Source organism: Cervus elaphus, chromosome 29 (assembly GCF_910594005.1).
Source record: "Cervus elaphus chromosome 29, mCerEla1.1, whole genome shotgun sequence".
In the NCBI taxonomy this organism is placed as follows: Eukaryota; Metazoa; Chordata; class Mammalia; order Artiodactyla; family Cervidae; genus Cervus; species Cervus elaphus.
Genome location: NC_057843.1, coordinates 4,978,713 through 4,992,812, shown reverse-complemented (window position 1 = coordinate 4,992,812; position 14,100 = coordinate 4,978,713). Strand labels below are relative to the sequence as shown.

General features: G+C 38.3%; 1 protein-coding gene across 1 annotated transcript in view; it reads right to left on the bottom strand.

Annotated features, from left to right (window-relative positions):
* The window catches only part of GALNTL6 (polypeptide N-acetylgalactosaminyltransferase like 6), a 1,387,945-nt gene that overhangs the window by 1,200,588 nt on the left and 173,257 nt on the right, over nucleotides 1–14,100 (bottom strand). The window lies entirely within an intron of this gene.

The following is a 14,100-nucleotide window of genomic DNA, read 5'->3' as shown; positions in this document are numbered from 1 at the left end:
CAAACATAATTGTTTGGCTCACATTTAAAGCTCTGAAAATGCATCCACTGTTTGGGAAATGCATATTAGATAATAATTTACGTGTCTAGAAACTGCTTCCACTTTACAGAATTTTCCATATGCCAAATAAACCATAACATGAAATGACAAATATCTATATTCCTCCTAATAAAGACGCACAGCAGTATTGCAGAGAAGCACCCATTTACTCTGAAAAGTACCAAGTCAAGTCTAAAATGTTTTGTTTATGTGAGAAAGCTGGGTGGGGAGCACCAGGAAAGAGCTTGTTGAGGACCATTTAAGGGACCCAGATAAACTGAATCTCAACAGAAAATGAAGATGTCATGCCCCAGTTGCAGGGCTGTGTGGATCTTTTCTCTGTACAATGGTCACATGTGCTATCTTACCAATTCCCTTTCACATTACTGAAGGTATTTGAAAATACATATAATATAATGAGTAGTACATGGCATATAACTTTTCTAAACTGCTATCTTACTACTTGAAATGATTTACATTGTTATAGCTCCTTTTTTTCTGATTGTAAGAGTAACAGAATGTTATTAAATATCCTGCATGTGGCAGCTAAGATCCAGCACAGTTCAATACATAAATAAATGTGTGTTTTTTTAATTCAAACATTTAAAATAAATGGTAAATCGAAATTCCTTCATAATCACACCTTCCAAAGGAAACTGCTCCAAGCTTTTTTTATTCTACTATTTCCCTATGCATATTTATATATTCTTTCTGAAACTGGGGGAAACTGCACATTTTTGTCTTCCACTGACTTCTGCTGGTGTATATCAGATATCTTTCGATAACAGAACACTTAAAAATATGTTGCACAATAATATTATTATTATATTGCAGCAATACAAAATGCAGAGTTCCAGAGAAAAACAAGAAGAGATAAGAAGGCCTTCTTAAATGAAAAAAAAAATGCAAAGAAATTGAAAAAAATACAATAGAATGGGAAAGACTAGAGATCTCTTTAAGAAAACTGGAAGATGAAGAACACATTTCATGCAAGGCTGGGGACAATAAAGGACCGAAAAGTTAAGGATCTAATAGAAGCAGAAGAGATTAAGAAGAGGTGGTGATAATACACAGAAGAACTATACAAAAAAGATCTTAATGACTGGGATAACCACGATGGTATGTTCACTCACCTAGTCAGACATCCTGGATTGAGAAGTCAAGTGGGCCTTAGGAAGCATTACTACAAACAAAGCTAGTGGAGGTGATGGAATTCCAGCTGAGCTATTTCAAGCCCTAAAAGATGATGCTGTTAAAGACTACTTCATCTGTCTTCTAAGAACCCTATATGCAGGTCACGCAGGAACAGTTAGAACTGGACATGGAACAAATGACTGGTTCAAAATGGGAAGGGAGAATGACAAGCTGTATATTGTCACCCTGCTTATTTAAATTATATGCAGAGTACATCATGGGAAATGCTGGGCTGGACGAATGACAAGCTGGAATCAAGACTGCTGGAAGAAATATCAGCAACCTCGGACATGCAGATGATACCATTTTTATGGCAGAAAGCCAAGAGGAATTAAAGAGCCTCTTGATGAAGGTGCTTAGGGCTTCCCTGGTGGCTTAGAGGTTAAACCATCTGCCTGCATTGCGGGAGACCTGGGTTCAATCCCTGGGTCAGGAAGATCCCCTGGAGAATGAAATGGCAACCCACTCCAGTATTCTTGCCTGGAGAATCCCATGGATGGAGGAGCCTGGTGGGCTACAGTCCACGGGGTCTCAAAGAGTCGGACACGACTGAGCGACTTCACTTTCACTTGATGAAGGTGAGAGAGGAGAGTGAAAAAGCTGGCTTAAAATTCAACATTCAAAATCATATCACGGCATCCAGTCACAATACTTTATGTCAAATAGAAAGGGAAAAATTGGAAGCAGTGACAGATTTTATTTTCTGGGGCTCCAAACTCACCATGGAAGGTGACTGCAGCCATGAAATGAAGAGACATCTTCTCCTTGGAAGGAAAGCTAAGACAAGCCTTGACAGTGTATTAAAAAGCAGAGACATCACTTTGCCAGCAGAGGTCCATGTAGTCAAAGCTATGTTTTTTCCAGTAGTCACGTATGACTGTGAGAGTTGGACCATAAATCAGGCTGAACACCAAAGAATTGATGCTTTCAAACTGTCGTGTTGGAGAAGACTTTTGAGAGTTCCTTGGACTGCAAAGAGATTAAACAAGTCAATTCTAAAGGAAATCAACCATGCATATTCACTGGAAGGACTGATGCTGAAGCTGAAGCTGCAGTACTTTGGCCACCTGATGGGAAGAGCAGACTCACTGGTAAAGACCCTGATGCTGGGAAAAATTGAACACTATGGTAGGTTCAATCCTGAATAGAACCAAGAGTTGAAACGGGAGATGCTATTTTTTTTTAACTCTCCTATGGATTGAATAGAAGATGAAACATGTATTGTTCCTCCATTTCTCTCAGATTTAAAAATTGATGATGATCAGTGCACTGTACTTAAAGGACTAAATAACCCTCAGCACAAATCTGTTAACAGAGGGAGAGGAAAAAGGACTCTCTTAACATAGGCTAACTATGCCACCTCAAATGACAATTCAATATTCTGTGTGGAGGGGGGGAAGCACTGGAGACAAACAAAAATATTCTATTTCTCTTTAAGGACAGTTTAGAAGGAATGCAGAATGGAAATCGCAAATGTGTCAGAAGGATACAACTGATAACGAAGAAGTGGCTGTGAGTAATTTAGCACAGGCTTGGAAAGAAAAAGGCAAGTCAGAAAGCAGCTGAAAATTCAAGTAACTGAGTGCTTAGAGATGTAATGTTGGCTATTGGTCACCCATCATTTTCTAAAGACAATGTGTTCCTGAAAAGACAGATAGATACTCAACAACATAGTTTTTCAGGAAAGGTCAGTCACATTTGCATAAACTAATTTCAACTCATGCCCAGTGAAATCTTAAGCTCCTAAATGATTTACTGACTGTTTTCTAAAATAGTAAATAATTTTCTCAAAAATACATGGTAAGTTTCTTTAGGGAAATGTTATATTCTGCAAGTTTTTGTTTTCTTTTTTCCTGGGGAAAAATAGTTGTCTTTTAAAAATTCATGTTAGTAACTTCTCAGAAGCACACATCTGCATTACAAACTGAATTAAAATTCTCCTTCTTCCTTTAACAGCTGTGAATTGTATCAGTTATGGGGTAGAATAAGAGATTCTTTTAAAAGGAGCAAATATATTTGCTATTACCTATCTTGCGCTGGTCCTCTAAGAAGTTGATTGAGTTGGGACTTTAAAAGAAAATGAATTTCATTTATATAAATGTACAGTATATGGATAACATGGATATAATTAACTGAATAGCCTCCATAATTTGGGACTAAATCAATCTTAATATATGCCAAGTCCAAAAAATCTTCTCAGGATTAGGAAACATGATTTAGAATGAATAAAAAGAAAAAAAGGCAACATGATGGATCAGGTTCTTCTTTTGTTAGCAAGTTGAATTGAAGCCTTTTAGGATTATTTCAGGAACATGCATAGCGACTGAAATAGCATAAATTTAATTGGCAGCCAATTCAGTGCTTTCCATTAAATAGATATCCAAGCCATGAATTGCAATGAGAATTAAATTTGTTTCAGAGCCAGTAATATCTGATCTAAAATGCTATCATGGGAAAAGTATAATTTCTGCCCACAAAAGAGAAACCCTTTGTCACAATTGCTTTATTCATACTTCCTCAACTACCAAAAGAGATAGCCTTGTACAAGTTGATAAGAAATGTTTATTTTTACAGATAGTTTTTGCCTTTGCCAATTACATAGTTATTTACTGAAGTAAGATTGTACGACTATTTTCTTGTTTTTAAAAATCTTTACTCCCTCAAATATTTACTAAAAATAAAACCTATGGTAAAAAATTTTGCTCAAATGTGAAATGCCAATGAAAAAATAAGAGCCCAAATCCACCTTCTGGCCCAGAGGTAGATTACAAATGACTAGTAACAGGAGCTCCAGTGCACAATCAGTTCAGTTCAGTCGCTCAGGCGTGTTTGACTCTTTGCGACCCCATGGACTGCAGCACATCAGGCCTCCCTGTCCATCACCAACTCCCGGAGTTTACCCAAACTCATGTCCATTGAGTCGGTGATGCTATCCAACCATCTCATCTCCTGTTATCCCCTTCTCCTCCCGCCCTCAATCTTTCCCAGCCTCAGGGTCTTTTCAAATGAGTCCGTTCTTCGCAACATGTGGCTAAAGTATTGGAGTTTCAGCTTTAACATCAGTCCTTCCAATGAACACCCAGAACTGGATTTCCTTTAGGAGGGACTGGTTCGATCTCCTTGCATTGCAAGGGACTCTCAAGAGTCTTCTCCAGCACCACAGTTCAAAAGCATCAATTCCTTGGCACTCAGCTTTCTTTAGTCCAACTCTCACATCCATACATGACCACTGGAAAAACCATAGCTTTGTCTAGATGGACCTTTGTTGGTAAAGCAATGTCTCTGCTTTTTAATATGCAGTCTAGGTTGGTCATAACTTTCCTTCCAAGGAATAAGTGTCTTTTAATTTCATGGCTGCAATCACCACCTGCAGTGATTTTGGAGCCCCCCCAAAAATAAATTCTGGCACTGTTTCCACTGTTTTCCCTGTTTCCCCATCTATTTGCCATGAAGTGATGGGATGGGATGCCATGATATTCATTTTCTGAATGTTGAGCTTTAAGCAAAATTTTTCACTCTCCTGTTTCACTTTCATCAAGAGGCTCTTTAGTTCTTCTTCACTTTCTGCCATAAGGGTGGCATCATCTGCATATCAGGTTATTGATATTTCTCCCGGCAATCTTGATTCCAGCCTGTGCTTCATCCAGTCCAGCGTTTCTCATGATGTACTCTGCATATAAGTCAAATAAGCAGGGTGACAATGTACAGCCTTGATGTACTCCTTTTCCTATTTGGAACCAGTGTGTTGTTCCATGTCCAGTTCAAACTGTTGGTTCTTGACCTGCATACAGATTTCTCAAGAGGCAGATCAGGTGGCCTGATATTCCCATCTCTTTAATTATTTTTCACAGTTTATTGTGATCCACACAGTTAAAAGATTTGACATAGTCGATAAAGCAGAAATAGATGTTTTTCTGGAACTCTCTTGCTTTTTTGATGATCCAGCGGATGTTGGCAATTTGATCTCTGGTTCCTCTGCTTTTTCTAAAATCAGCTTGAACATCTGGAAGTTCATGGTTCACGTATTGTTGAAGCCTAGCTTGGAGACTTTTGAGCATTACTCTACTAGTGTGTGAGATGAGTGAAATTGTGTAGTAGTTTGAGTATTCTTTGGGATTGCCTTTCTTTGGGATTGGAATGAAAACTGACCTTTTCCAGTCCTGTGGCCCCTGCTGAGTTTTCCACATTTGCTGGCACATTGAGTGCAGCACTTTCACAGCATCATCTTTTAGGATTTGAAAGAGCTCAACTGGAATTCCATAACTTCCACCAGCTTTGTTCTTAGTGATGCTTCCTAAGGGCCACCTGACTTCACATTCCAGGATGTCTGGCTCTAGGTGAGCCAATCATTATCACGTGGTGCTTACACAAATCCCTAGGTACCTATACCCAATCTCTTCACACACACGCCTCATCTATCCTTTGGTTCCCGAATGGGATTTTAAATGAAAATTCACTGGCATAAGAGCTTCTTTTTACAGTAATACTCAGCTCAGTTAATCAGGGCAGATTCATGGAAGTCTTGCTGTTTGTCACTTTGAGCTGCTCTTTTGCTGTTTCTCCAGGTTCTCCCAACAAGCGCTGTGTACTTACTCTGTTTATGACATTTAAAATCAAACTGAAAATATCACAAACAAAAACAAAATCTTGATAAGATTTTGACTGGTACTGTATTGAATAATGAAATTTGGAGCTATTTTGGGAAATAATTTAGGGAAGAAATTGTGGAGAATTAATATTTTCATTTCAATGTCTTCCCACTCATACTTCACCTTTAGTTGGGTCTTCTTTAAAAATCTTCAGGTACCCACACAGTTCCTACATATCTTTTCTTAACATTTATATTTGCTGTATCATGTTCAGCAGCTATCATTGGTCAGGTTTAGAGACTTGTCTTCTACTCTTAATTTCTCAAGTTTGTGTAACACTGAATGCTTTACAAAATATATATTGTTTCTCTTTTTATGTTACCTCTTCACACTATACTTCTTGATTTTTTAGTGTGTATGATGATCATACTGCACCTTTCTACCTAGAACTTTTATACTCATGTTCATATTTAAGGTAAGTTTTCTTTTCTTTCTTTCTTTTTTTTTTTTTTTTTTTTTAACTTTTTGCTACACTTGTATGATGGAGAAGGAAATGGAAACCCACTCCAGTATTCTTGCCTGTGAAATCCCATGGGCAGAGGAACCTGATGGGCTACAGTCTCTGGGGTCACAAAGAGCTTAACACGACTAAGCACAGCACATTGTATGATATAAGATCCAGGATTAAATGAAACACATTACTCACAGTGAAAGTGCCAGCTGCTCACTTGGGTCTGATTCTTTGTGACCCCATGGACTTCAGCCCACCAGGCTCCTCTGTCCGTGGGATTCTCCAGCCGAGAATACTGGAGTGGGTTGCCATTCACTTCTCCAGGGGGAACTTCCTGACCCAGGGATAGAACCTGAGTCTTCTGCATTGGCAGGTCGGTTCTTTAATGTCTGAGCCACTGATAAGGGTAGCCTTCTGTCTTCAGACTGACAGGGATTGCTTCTAGACATGGTTACCCTTGAATATTGATTTCTAGGTATCTGAATCTTTCTATTTCCCAGAACCCAGGAGGCTCACACTTTCAATTCTATTTGTTGACTTGTACTTTTATCCAATTTCTGGTCCTTGGGTATGCCTATCTTATTTTTGGCTTTGCTGTGTCTTCTTACTTTGTCACTGTGATATGTTTTGAAAGGGTGGCAGGGTTAAGCAGTTAACCTTTAAGTATGAATTTATAATACTTTCTCAACCAAAATCTTTAAGATTACAAAGTGGAAAAAATTAAAGTAAATCGTTTGATATACTTTAAATTGTTTGATACACTTTATACATTAAAAACATTAATAACAATTTGAAAAAAATCACCACTGTTTATGTGATGACCGTAGCATGGTATTACTGACCTGGGTACAAATCAGATATTCTGCCATTTGTATCCTATATAAATGTGATCTTCTTAGAGTTGTCTCCATTTCATAGTTGAGGAAACCCAGGCAAAGCAAGCTTAAATGACCTGACTGATATCGAAAATTGGAAAGTAACAGAGCAGAAGTCTTTAAATCTACTCAATTCTAAAACTGACACATTTTATATTATCTGATACCACCTGCCTAAGTGTTAAGTAAAAATTAAAAGGTGTACATACTTTATAGATATATTTCAATGAAAGACTTTTTAATTTTGATTTCATATGTATTTCTAAGTGTTTTTTAAAGAGCCAAGAAACAGTCCACTCTTTTGCAATATGTAATAGCTGGAAGATACTTTTAGTTTTCTTTAAACATCTATCTGCATTACAGAAGTCATGATTATTAAATCAATTTCCAATTAAATTTATTCTTCATTGTCAGGTTGACTTTGGAGACTTTAAAATTTCTTTTTCCATTTTGTTTTATTTTGGCTTCTTGGCTTGAAAGGACAAGAAAAAAAAAAACATTGTAATTAAGTTTTTGGAATTTGGCTAAAACTCAGCAGTGAGCCCATCTGTGACAGAAACTAACTAAATGCTCATGAAATGCATTTCTGCATGTTGGATGCACAACTGAAGTACTATTAATAGCCCCTCATGTGGAGACGTGACCGTGTTGTACTTGGAATCTAAGTTAAGCAGATGGGCTACTACGGTGACAGTTTAGCAGGGAAGTGCCTGCCCACCCACTCACTCTTCCTGGCCCATGACAGCTTAATGACATCAGAGCCACAGATGAATGAATGGTGCCTGAAACTCTGAGCAAGTCATTGGAGGGGAGCCACAAAAGAGACTCACTTCCCCCAGAATGCTTCTCAGCTTACTTAGATGGAAGTAAACTTTCCTTATAAAGATTTTTAGGGATGCTGTAGTGGCAAATATTAATAATTGGCATATAGGATTAATTACACACCTAGAATCTTTGAAAATGGTAAAAAATACATTATTTTTCAATGTTTTTTGTTACTTATCTACTTAAGTCTTCCCACCCCCCACTGAAAATATGTATATTTATTTATTTATTTTTTATTTATCTTTATTAGTTGGAGGCTAATCACTTTACAATATTGTAGTGGTTTTTGCCATACATTGACATGAATCAGCCATGGACGTGTTCCCCATCCCTATCCTTCCTCCCACCTCCCTCCCCATCCCATCCCTCTGGGTCTTCCCAGTGCACCAGCCCCGAACACTTGTCTCATGCATCCAACTTGGGCTGGTGGTCTTTCACACTTGATAGTATACTTGTTTCAATGCTATTCTCTCTGAACATCCCACCCTTGCCTTCTCCCACAGAGTCCAAAAGTCTGTTCTGTACATCTGCGTCTCTTTTTCTGTTTTGCATATAGGGTTATTGTTACCATCTTTCTAAATTCCATATATATGTGTTAGTATACTGTATTGGTCTTTATCTTTCTGGCTTACTTCACTCTGTATAATGGGCTCCAGTTTCATCCATCTCATTAGAACTGATTCAAATGAATTCTTTTTAATGGCTGAGTAATATTCCATGGTGTATATGTACCACAGCTTCCTAATCCATTCATCTGCTGATGAGCATCTAGGTTGCTTCCATGTCCTGGCTACTATAAACAGTGCTGCGATGAACATTGGGTACACATGTCTCTTTCAGATCTGGTTTCCTCGGTGTGTATGCCCAGAAGTGGGATTGCTGGGTCATATGGCAGTTCTATTTCCAGTTTTTTAAGGAATCTCCACATTGTTCTCCATAGTGGCTGTACTAGTTTGCATTCCCACCAACAGTGTAAGAGGGTTCCCTTTTCTCCACATCCTCTCCAGCACTTATTGCTTGTAGACTTTTGGATAGCAGCCATCCTGACTGGCGTGTAATGGTACCTCATTGTGGTTTTGATTACTTAAGTCTTAATGCATTATTTTCTATGAAAATTAATCATTTCTTGTAGATCCTCTTAATTTTTTGTGACAGATTTATTCCCATAATATAGATTACAAACTCTAAGACATGTATTCAAAACATAAAACAATAGACTTATCTGTCTTGTAAATACAGATTTTTTAAAAAAAATTTGTATTGGAATCAAGCAATGTATAATAAGATCTATATTCAATGGTCAAGCTGAATTTATTCCAGAAAATTGATAATTTAACATCACAAAATTTAGCAACAGTCAATAGATTCACTGACTATGACTCAGGATAAAATTGCAGTGTTATAGGCTGAGTCATTTGCCCTCAGAATTCACGTGTTGGGGTCCTAATGCCAGTACCTTAGAATGTGACTGTACCAGGAGATAAGTTAAACTGAGCCTATTGGGGTGGCCCTAAAACAATGTGGCTGGTGTCCCTCTCTGAAAAGCAAAGCAGGATGCAGACTCACACAGAGGGAAAGACCGTGTGAGGACGCAGGTTGAGGGCAGCCACCTATAAGCTGAGCGGAGAGACCTCAGAAGACACCAACCTTGCTGACACCTTGATCCTGAACGTCTGACCTTCAGAATTGTGAACCACCAAATTTCTGTTGTGTATGCCACCCAGGATACAGCAATTTGTTACGGCAGCCCGAACAAATTAGCATATTTCCCTTTCTTCTTTAACATGTGTATATTCAGGATAATAATTCCATGAAAAATTAGCCACATAATTAAGTTTGCTGTTCATTCTTGAGTCATAAATTCTTCTATAATCATTTTAAGTCACAACACAAAGTCTGAATTAAATAATAAACCCAACATGTTAATCGATGTCTTCCACTGCCTTTGAAGTAAAGAACCGCGCCCCCGCCTTCTCTTTTTGAATGCCCACAGCCATGATTGACAACTCTCTTAATCAGGGAAAAGAAATGGGAGATTGGGGTTGACATGTTCACACTACTGATACTACGTATAACATAGTAACTAATGAGAAGCACCATGCAGCACAGGGAGATCAGTGGTCTGTGGTCATCTACATGGGGAGGAAATCCAAAAACGACAGGCGATGTGCGTACATATACACATATACAGCAAAAACTAACACAGCATTTAAAGTGACCATTCATTGTTGCTCTTCAGTCACTCAGTCCTGTCTGACTCTCTGCAACCCTATGGACCGCAGCACGCCAGGCCTCCCTGTCCATCACCAACTCCTGGAGCTTACTCAGACTCATGTCCATTGAGTCAGTGATGCCATCCAGCCATCTCATCCTCTGTCGTCCCCTTCTCCTCCTGCCTTCAGACTTTCCCAGCATCAGGATCTTTTCTGGTAAGTCTCTTCACATCAGGTGGCAAAAGTATTGAAGCTTCAGCTTCAGCATCAGTCTTTCCAATCTGTATTCAGGATTTTTTTCCTTTAGGATTGACTGGTTGGATCTCCTTGTAGTCCAAGGGACTCTCAAGAGTCTTCTCCAACACCACAGTTAAAAAGCATCAATTCTACAGTCCTCAGCTTTCTTTATGGTCCAACTCTCACATCCGTACATGACTACAGGAAAAAACATAACTTTGACTAGATGGACCTTTGTTGGCAAAGCAATATCTCTGCTTTTTAATATGCTGTCTAGGTTGGTCATAACTTTCCTTCCAAGAAGTAAATATGTTAATTTCATGGCTGCAGTCATCAGCTGCAGTGATTTTGGAGCCCAAGAAAACAAAGTCTGTCACTGTTTCCATTGTTTCCCCATCTATTTGCCATGAAGTGATGGGACCGGATGCCATGTTCTTAGTTTTTTGAATGTTCAGTTTTAAGCCAGCTTTTTCACTCTTTTCTTTCACTTTCATCAAGAAAGTTCCTCTTCACTTTCTGCTGTAAGGGTGGTGTCATCTGTATATCTGAGGTTATTGATATTTCTCCCAGAAATCTTGATTCCAGCTTGTGCTTTATCCAGCCCAGAATTTCACGTTATGTGCTCCTCATAGAAGTTAAATAAGCAGGTGACAATATACAGCCTTGATGTACTCCTTTCCCAATTTGCAACCAGTCCGTTGTTCCATGGCCAATTCTAACTGTTGCTTGTTGACCTGCATACAGGTTTCTCAGGAGGCAGGTCAGGTGGTCTGGCATTCCCATTTCTTTCAGGATATTCCATAATTTGTTGTGATCCACTCAGTCAAAGGCTTTAGCATAGTCAATGAACAGTATGAAAAGTGACTATACTCTAATAAAAATTAATAAAAAACAAATAGACAATTATCTACCTAAAAAATTGGCCTTTGCTCTCTCACCATTTCACCTGTTTCCTTAGTTTCTAGCTGTGGTTTTGAACACTTTAAGAAGATGGGAGAGGAGGGTTGTAAGGTGACAAAGTACTTCTGACTTGGTTGGGTACAGTTCATACTTTTTAGGAGATGGTTAAAAGTGATCTTGCTCTGTTAGAATTGTGTGTGTGTGTGGGTGTGTGTATCTTTTTTAGGCATTTTTGTTCCTGGAAACCTTTCACTTTCAACTTCCATATTATAGGTGACACATTCCACTGCCTAAGCCTTTGACTCCTGTGCAGTCAGCACCACATGTGCTGTCGAGGTCTGTCCTAAATAGCTCACACCCACTCCATAGAAAATAGCTGAACATTTCTTGCCCCCAAAAACTGTAAAAATGCAGACATATTCTGATACAGCTGCCATAACTTGCAGTTTGAGAAATGTTGCATGTTAAATCTTTGTCTTGTAAACATTACCGATGTCTGTTAGCATAAGAAAAGTGTTAAGTAGACCCATCATGGGTATTTAATTCTTAAATACATCTATGCAGATGTATTTCTGCATGGGAACCATGGCATGCTCATCCTTACTGATGTCCTGTAGAAGTAGCATTCTATGCTGTAGCACCGTGCTCTTCCACCTATCACTCTCTTGCTTGAGCCAGTTTAGTTACTCATGAGATGACTAGTTTTAGTGAAAGGGCTCTGAGCATTTGTAACATGAGTCACCTTTGAGTAAATTTCTCTTCCTCTTAGACACTGGGATGATGTGTTAGAAATGGTGGAGTTCAAGAGAGCAACACCTCGATCTTTGAGTCCTTCCTTGGAAGTGATTTTGTGTGAATGAGAAATTTGTTTTTATTTACAAAGAAACACATTTGGACTCCAGCAAAATCTAGCCTTACCTGATCAATACATATATGTTGAGAAAAAATATATAGGTTTAGAAATTATGACTTCAGTGCATAGGCTCTAGCCTTTATTTTTTATATTTTCTGTGGGTAACTATATAATGATACCAATTCTCTATTAATATCTATAAGTCCATTTTATAAATGTGAAAAATTTGATTGTTGTATATATCCATTCCAGTATTCTCCTGCCTGGGAAATTCCAAGGACAGAGGAGCCTTGTTCCCAGGACAATCCACGGGGTCACAAAGAGTCAGACACAACCAAGCATGTATGCAGCAGCATCATCCAGGTAATTATTCCTTGGTGGCAGAACCGCTATGAGAGGCATAGTGTAGCATAATTTTTATGAGGACACATTCTGGTGTCGTAAGCCCTGGGTGTTAATCCTAGTGCCAATACCTACTATTAATAGTAGTGTGACTTGCAGAAAAGTACTCCCTTCGCCTCACTGTCCCCATGGAGACACTAACGGCGCTTATAACACAGGCATGTAGAGAATAATAAATGGAACAATGTGAGCACAATGCCCCGTAACCCACAATTCAATTGTTACAGGGAGAATCAGGGGCTGCTGTTGGGATGTCCCCTGCAGTGTTCATTTCTACAGAATATAAATGAGCTAACTGGTCACTAAGAAAATGTCAATGGGAATAATGGACTCGAGTGGTACTGTGAAGCCTACAAAGCAAGACACATAGCAACCTTGTGAGAACAGGTCATTAGTAAAAATTTTCAAGTGTTATCAAGAAAGCATCATTTAGGAAGTCAATATCAAAACCCTAATGTTTTGTAGAATCGTGTTGCTACTATAGTGGATGAGTGAAAGATGGTTGCAAATACTATGTCACCTTTCATTCTTTCCTTTGGATGTGACAAAATTCATGGATCTCTAAGATACAGATCAAATAAAGTATTTTATTAATTATATTACTTAAACATATGATTAAATCATTATTTCCTACGATCGGGTAATAATTACAGTTTTATAAAGTGAAAAAAGATGAAAGTGTTAGTCATTCAATCGTGTCTGACTCTTTGCCACTCCATGGACTCTAGCCTGCCAGGCTCTCCTCTCCATGGAATTCTCCAGGTAAGAATACTGGATTGGGTAGCCATTTCCTTCTCCAAGTGATTTTTCCAGTCCAGGGATTGAACTCAGGTCTCCTGAATTACAGGTAGATTCTTTATTGTCTGAGCCACCAAAGCAAAACCTGAAGACTTGCTTATAATCTACTGTTTAAACCTTTTTTTTTTTTAATCAAAAATCAAATTCAGAAATAATCAGCATGTGTACAAAAGAAGGGCAAATAAGTCTTTCTATGTATCTTATTTATAAATAACCTTAATATTACCTGGCAATGTATTTTTCACTTTTGCGTTTATGTGTGAATTAGGGGGAATGTGAACAAAGACCAGTTGTAGAAATGGGGTAATTAAGGCTTGAGCAGACAGCAGCATGAATAAGGGTCTCAAACAAAATGCACATAATAAATGGTTGCCTTCATCTGTGCGGCAGACCTAGTTTCATTGGTAATGGTGTTTGAGACTAGCTCAATACCTAATAATGAACAAACAAAAAAGTTTAAATGAACTGACTGAGAAATTTGCAAACCACCAGTACTTTCTGCAAGTCAAAACTTCACAGGTATTGGAACCTATTAGGAAGCACGGTATAATTAAAACAGAAAGGACAAGATTACAACAACAAAATGTCTAACTTCAATAGTGTCTTTTTAAAATCTAAAACAGAATCTGCTGATCAATATATTGTCAATGCACAGTAAGACCCT